General features: G+C 39.0%; 1 pseudogene; it reads left to right on the forward strand.

Moving 5' to 3' along the window:
* The first annotated feature begins 333 nt into the window (after positions 1-333).
* LOC148716678 (uncharacterized) lies at positions 334-3684 on the forward strand (annotated as a pseudogene).
* The last annotated feature ends 3840 nt before the right edge of the window (positions 3685-7524 follow it).

Here is a 7524-nt window from a genome sequence, read left to right on the forward strand (position 1 = left end):
CATTTATTTATCCTTTTTTTTTTGATGATCTTTTTCTACTGGAGCTTGTTTATTAAAAAAGATGATTTATAACAATTTTCTGCGTATTTCTCATGCTTTTACGGTTTCTCTAGAAATTTAACCTTTGTATAGGCAGGCATAACACACAGGTGTCCTGCAATGTGTTAAACAACTTAAATGGGGACAATATGCAGATCATGGCATCTCAGCCTGTGGACCATGTTTATCAAACAAAATAATCTTCCCATTTTTCACAACAGTACTAGAAGCAACCCCTTAATAATCTCATCACATTGTTGTTTTAAACTTTCTTTTATTGCAGAACGCTTCATAATGGAGTATTCATTAGACCAATCGAACTACTTCAGAATATGTTACATCGCCTTCAACTTGATTCCGAAAGGACTTGGGAAATCTTCAGACAAGAATGGGATTTCCGCTTCAAAGAAAGCTTGGGAGAATGGAAAAATACGCCAAGGAATGGTCAGGACTTCTACAAGAACGAGTCCAAGAAGAGTCATAAGAAAAATGCTCATTACCTGTCAACACTGCAAAATGAGAGAACAGAAGAATGGGATTGCAGTTACTTATTTTTTGCCCTTTTGTTGTCGGATAGCATTGGTTCAACGGTTAGCGCTGCCATCAGAAAAGATATCGATGATCTTCGTCAAGTCAACGATATTGCTCATAGCGGAGAGGCAACAATAACGGACACTAAGTTCCAGAATTACGTAGGAAGAGTTTTAAATGCTCTAAACTCCTTGAGTCTTCCGATCTCTGACATCATAACCATAAAAAATCAGAAAAGTTTTTCTACAGCAGAAGTCAACAACCTCAAGGCAAAGGCTGCAATTCTCCAAACAGAGCTACATTTTCGGGATGAACAAGTAGAATGTCCAAAACAAGAAATCAACTCTAAAGTCGAGTCTTTTTGTCATCTCACTTTTACGCCACCTCACAAAATCATTCCGCGAAAAAGAGGGCGTCACAAGAATCATGGGAAAAATGACAGAGCTTAAAGAAGCATCTAATGATGCAGTTAGTACCATTTATTTATCCGGAATGCCTGGATGTGGAAAAGGTCAAATTGCTTGTCAGATTGGACAACAGTTCTTCACAGGGCTATCTGGAAGACGAGAAGGTTTGACTTTCGTCACAACCTTAAATTCAGAGACTCTCGAGACTCTCGCTGACTCTTAGCTTACGTTGGCTAAACAATTGGGAGTTACAGAGTACACCCTGAGTCACCTTGCCTCCTGAACAGTGAAAAGCCCAAAAGAAACCATTCCGCATCTTTTGCGTTTGATTAAGTCGAGAGCTGCTCGGTTTTTCAGGTGGCTGATGATCATTGATAAAGTGTCGATCTGTCCTTGGTTCGGCACTCTCTTCCCCAGACAGCTAGTGAAGACCGGGGTCACGGCCTGGTGCTGATTACAACTCAAGATAGCAATTCAATAGCTGCAAATGCCCCTCTAGCTTACCAAGTCTCTAAGCGCAGGAATGCAGCGAGAAGATGCATTAGAGCTACTGAAACAGATATCGCAAATTTCAAATCATGTAGGAGCCGAGGAGGTTGTTGAGGTCCTTGAGTCTCAGCCACTCGCATTGACAGCCGCAGCCTTTTACGTACACACAGTTGTGAATAACGGCTCCTCAAGTTACACATGGAAGAATTATCTGGAAGATCTTTTTTTTGTGGCAAACTTGAATGTATAGAAGAACCTCTCGTTATTGAAAATACAGCTTATTCGAAGACAACGACAACCGCTATAAAGTTGGCATTGAACAATGCGTCGAGGAACGACGAAGTACTCCGGCAGACATTTGCTTTTTTTTCGTTAATTACTTCATAATCCGTTCCTGTGGAGGTCGTTGTTAATTTTGTCAAAACTCGAAGCTCGGGCTACACAGAAGCGTTGATCAGAACAAAAATGATAAAGTCTTCCTTAATTAATTATTTTTACGATGAGAAAAGAACGCCAAAATATTTAAGGTTGTATAACATGGTACATCGAGTCCTCCAAAGACATTCTGCGTCTAATTGTTGTGAGAGAGTCAGGTGAATATCTGAGGCAATTCGTGTCTTTTACTTTCTAACTGAATCAGAGTGTGATCATTTGTTACAAAAGTGGAGAAGCATGTGAGAAGCTACGAAAAGTTACGGCCCACTGTAGAGCGTTATTTGACACTCTAACTGACACGCTTCAAGATAAAGTGACTTTAACGAAGGAATTACAATCCATTATTACCCCAAGCGCCATAATTTTGTGGTTATCTACAAAAGCTGCTGTTTGTTGCGATCTGAGTAAAATGATGCATATTTCAGATGCATATTTATTCCCAACATCTGCTTGCGAAATTGCTGAAAACAGTGACAAATCAAGAGAAAATCAATCAGCTACAGCAGAAGCTTTCACTGTACACGGCAGAGTGTTAATAAAGTTATGTCTCAATAAACTTTCAATATCATACTATGAAAGAGCTATCAAAATTATTAATGAAATTTATGAAGAAGAATATTCCAAGCTAAGAATGGCGTATAACGACCTGGGGAAGATTTATCGAATAACTGGAAAAGTCCAAAATGCGAAAGAATGCCTTGAAAAGGCAATCGAAATCTCGGCAAAGTGTCATTACAAGGATGATACTGAAACAGCAAAAGTTTTGGAGAACATGGGAAGACTTTTGCATAACCAGGGAAAGTACCCTTACGCAAAAGAATACCACGAGAAGGCGCTTTTCATCAGAAAAAAGATTTGCGATAAGGACCATGCTGATGTAGCATCAAGTTACAACAACTTGGGCGCTGTTTACAGTGACCTCGGAAAGTAGAATGAAGCAAAGGAATACCACGAGAAAGCACTTTTCATCAGAAAAAAGATTTACCGCGAGGAACATGCTGATGTAGCATCAAGTTACAACAACTTGGGCAATGTTTATAGAGGCCTCGGAAAGTACAATGAAGCAAAAGAATAACACGAGAAAGCAGTTTTCATCAAAAAAAATATCTACGACGAGGAACATGCTGATGAGCATTAAGTTACAACAACTTGGGCACTGTTTACAGTAACCTCGGAAAGTACAATGAAGCAAAAGAATGCTACGAGAAAGTAATTTTTATCAGAAAAAAAGATTTAGGACCAGGAACACGCAGATTTGACATCAAGTTACGACAAAATGGGCTATGTTTACAGAGTCCTCGGAAAATACAACGAAGCAAAAGAATACCATGAGAAAGCCCTTTTCATCAGAAAAAAGATTTACGACCAGGAACATGCTGATATAACATCAAGTTACAACAACTTAGGCACTGTTTGCAGTAACCTCGGAAAGTACAATGAAGCAAAAGAATACTACAAGAAAGCACTTGTCATCAGAAGAAAGATTTACGACGATGAGCATGCTCATGTAGCAATAATTTACAACAACTTGGGCACTGTATACAGTAGCCTTGGAAAGTACAATAAAGCAAAAGAATACCACGAGAAAGCACTTTTCATCACAAAAAAGATTTACGTCGAGGAACATGCTGATGTAGCACTAAGTTACAACAACTTGGACAATGTTTACAGTGACCTCGGAAGGCACAGAGAAGCAAAAGAATCCCATGAGAGAGTACACTTTATATCAGAAAAACGATTTTTGACGAAGTTCACACTCTGTGTCATCGTGATCAAGTTATGAAAACCTGGGTGCTGCTTACGGCGAGCAACATTTTGATATGGCAAAAAGTTAGAACAATGGGGTGTTGATTATAGTGAGCACAGAATGTACAATGAAGGTACAGAATACCACGCAAAAGCTCTATCATCAAAAAAGGGAAACACAAAGAGGAACATAATAGTATGCCAACAGTTATAGCAACCGATTAACACTTTATCGTAAGCTCGGAGTGTATGAAGAAAAAAAATACAAAAAACGAGCAAACAAAACCACCACTCTTTAGAAGACACAGGTATGCTAAGCATGCAGGAGTTATTTTTGTGAATGTGCGGGTTGAAATGGGACACCTAGTAACTGATGCTGGTGTCTGAATAACTCTTGGCAATAATAAACTGCATTGATACCACGCTTCCTGTATTCCCCTTCACAGCCCTAATGTGAAGTTGTCATACAACGCTCTCTGTCCAAAGTTGCACGACGAAACTAAACAACGACCTTCTCGTAGGCTATTATAATGCTTACTGCCGCCTGTTCGTCAGATACAAAGTCGTAATTGTTATTCTGGGCGTAAGTGGCCAAAATCAGTAAATCCCTTTGGTTTTCCTCTGCAGCAAAATGTACCATAGGCATTACGCAGCACTTTTTAACTGGCGTAAAGCAATGTGGTGGACATAGCTTGGGAATGAGGCTGAGATCTAGCATCGAGTGTTAGTCAGGCTTAAAACGCTGGGCCGATAACCAAGCTTGTTACAGTTTAACTTATCTTTAGATCGAACTTAAATATATCTATTTATAACACAAACCTAATACTGTGAATCACTTCTATTGTTATCGTACTGATCAGAACAACAACCCTTGGGAACAGTAAAAGTTCACTGGCGGATTTTTTAAATTCGATTAATTAATATGAATGTCTTATGTAAGCAATGGCGATTGAATCCATCAATAGATTAATATAGCGGACGAAACAACTTTACATTTCTCACCAAAAAAAAAAAAATCGTGGAAGTCACTGCCACCTAACTGTAATTTCAATCAGTCAAAAAAACTTACAGTTCATGAAATGCCTTCTGCGATATATCGTTCCGAGGCAAAAGGAAAAAAACCTCAGAAGTTTGTCAGTAGATGTAAGCCGGAGAAATCCTTGTAAAGAAAGTCATCGCCTTCAAATAAAAACTTTTATTGAGCGACCCCACATTTCCTCTGGCATCAACTTGTTCCTAAGTCTTAATCTCTATAACTCTCCATGTTAACAAATAATGAAAAGCAGTGGACAGCGATTTTGCTAATTAACAATTGGTTCATGCTTTAGCGTGCACTATCGAGTTATGGAGCACGCGGGAAGTTTGGAGAGCACGAAAGAAGCGTAAGAGTTGCCCGAGGCGATAGCCGAGGGCAACTCTAGCTTCTTTCGTGCTCTCCAAACTTCCCACGTGCTCCATAACTCGATAGTGCACAGCTGAAAGCATGAACCAATTGTTTTAGAACATAGCCGGTGGAATTGTGCATCAAATGCGACGCGAAAAACGGACAACAATATCAGTTCAAGTGAATCGTGACGGCGCTGATGCCGAGTCTCCTTTTCCTTTGTTTTTCTCTTTTTCTGCCTCATTTAAGAACTCTAGCCCATGGGAAAAGGTCGAAACATTGTCTTCGTTTTCGGACAAGCAGGCCGAGTTTCTGTTTGTATCCATTATTGTCGCGAAATGTATTATTTTTCCCCGCACTAGCAATGGCCGCTCGCGCGAAAAAAAAATTTCTGGCGAAGTCGGATTTGCTGACGCTATCAGCGTGCACTATCGGGATTTTGAGCACGCTTACGTATAATGAATTTGATTGCGCGACTCTGCTAGCTATGTTCTAATACAGCAAAGCCTTCAACTCGAACCAATTCAATTCAATCCGCTGAACCGCAAATCCGGCCAAAATATAGGCTTCGTGTGGTTTCTTGTTCAGTAACAGATATTCTTCAATATAATTCTGCAGTAGAAAGCTCTATTTTATCTCTAACAGCCTCTAGACAAAGATATTTGCCGGTTTCCGTTCTTCGAACTAATGAAAATAGATTGAACGAAGAGAAAAGTATTGTTTTTCAAAGCATAATAACTTAGGCTTCTTAATTGGTTGTTGCCCATCTGGACGTCTGCATGCAAAATACGTGATAAAATGCAAATTGTCTACATGGAATTGACACGCAATGAGGTAAAGTTCAAGGTAGCTAAAAGCAAATTTTATTGCTGGAAAACGTCTAAGCACGTGAGAGTTGCGTGGAAAATTGACCGACTGCACCATTATGTTCCTTGTGCAATATTTTGGAGTGAGGTAGAATTATGTCATAAAATTTACGTTCTTTACTGGAAAAAGGCATTTCATCTGAGAGTCTAGTCCATACTGATAGCAACTTTTTGAACAAATTGAGCTTTTCGCCAAAATACAATTAAAATCCATTTTTTCTTGTAATACTAATATCAGCGGCACGGCTGATATTATGTGGTCGCAAGCATGATCACGTTACTCCTTTACTGAGGGAACTGCACTGGCTCCCCGTGGAGCAGAGGATTCTTTTGAAAATCTTATTTTTTACTTTAAAGCTTTAAATAATTTATGCCCTAGTTATATCAGTGACTTGTTAGAAACTCATAAGCCAACTAGGTCTTTGCGTTTATCGGGTAAGAACTTGATAGTGATTCCTCGCTCCAAGTTGAAATCTTATGGCGATCGCGCCTTTTCCGTCTCTGCACCTAAGCTGTGGAATGACATTCCTGAAACCATAAAATGCAGTATAGATCTTAACACTTTTAAGCGGAATCTTAAAACTTATCTTTTTAAGCGTTATTTTAATGAATGATTACGTTTGATTATTATTTTACTTTTTACCTTGATTGTGAAGCGCCTTAGAGCTTTTGGATAGGGCGCTATATAAATTGACATTTATTACTTAGAATTGGCATTTATTACTTAGAATAATTCATAAGATGTATTTTCAAGCGAGAATACTTTATAGTTATCTTACTCTGCCGGTGGACATGATCTTACATTATTTAAGCACACACTATGATGGCGGATCGCTAAAACAAAAATATTTTTGTGTTCCTTTGAGAAGGCTCGCCTTTTTTTTATTAATAAACTTAAGAATGCTTTTCGGGTGAAGGCCGGCTTTTTGAAAAGTTGAATTTAACGTTCTTGAGCTTTTATCAGCGCATTTTCGACAGAAGCAAGCGAAAATTAAGATATCCTGCTATTTTATTTAAGTTAGTGCTATTCTTTCTTGATTAAAGATGAAACATATAGAGGCCTGTCGACATGAAAGAAAAGCTTTTATAACATGCTGCGGGTGCAAGTCCTATGGTGTAAACTAGGGACTTTAAGCAAACTACGACGGCGATGGCAACGAGAACGTGGGAAAACAATAGATCTAATTGGCAGAACAATAACTCAGCACGTGCGTTTTAAAACTTTGTACATTTCTTAGCCGTCCTTTGCAAAACAACAACGTGAAATCACCAAAATATGCGTCGTCTGCGAAGCGAAACCGCGGTGGAAAATTATTTTAATTTACATTTGGAACTCAACGCTACTTTTATGCATTATGTTGAGTTTGAGGTCTGGCGTCCCTCCGCAAAAATCAACTTTTAATTCCAATTCGATCTGGAAACAGCGGACAAAGAAGTTGTAAAATAAGCGCCCGGGCGGCGCCGAGGAAATAGGGTGAGCATGCTTAATTACCCAACTTGTAAAATCTCTCTAATGCATGAAGTCTACTATTGTCAGGCGAAACGCGTTTGAGATTAGGAAAAGTGTTGACAAGTGTCAAATAGTTTCGTGCACTTCCTCTCTTTAAAAACGAAAATACACTGGGAC

Source organism: Stylophora pistillata, chromosome 14 (genome assembly GCF_964205215.1).
Source record: "Stylophora pistillata chromosome 14, jaStyPist1.2, whole genome shotgun sequence".
Classification (NCBI taxonomy): domain Eukaryota; kingdom Metazoa; phylum Cnidaria; class Anthozoa; order Scleractinia; family Pocilloporidae; genus Stylophora; species Stylophora pistillata.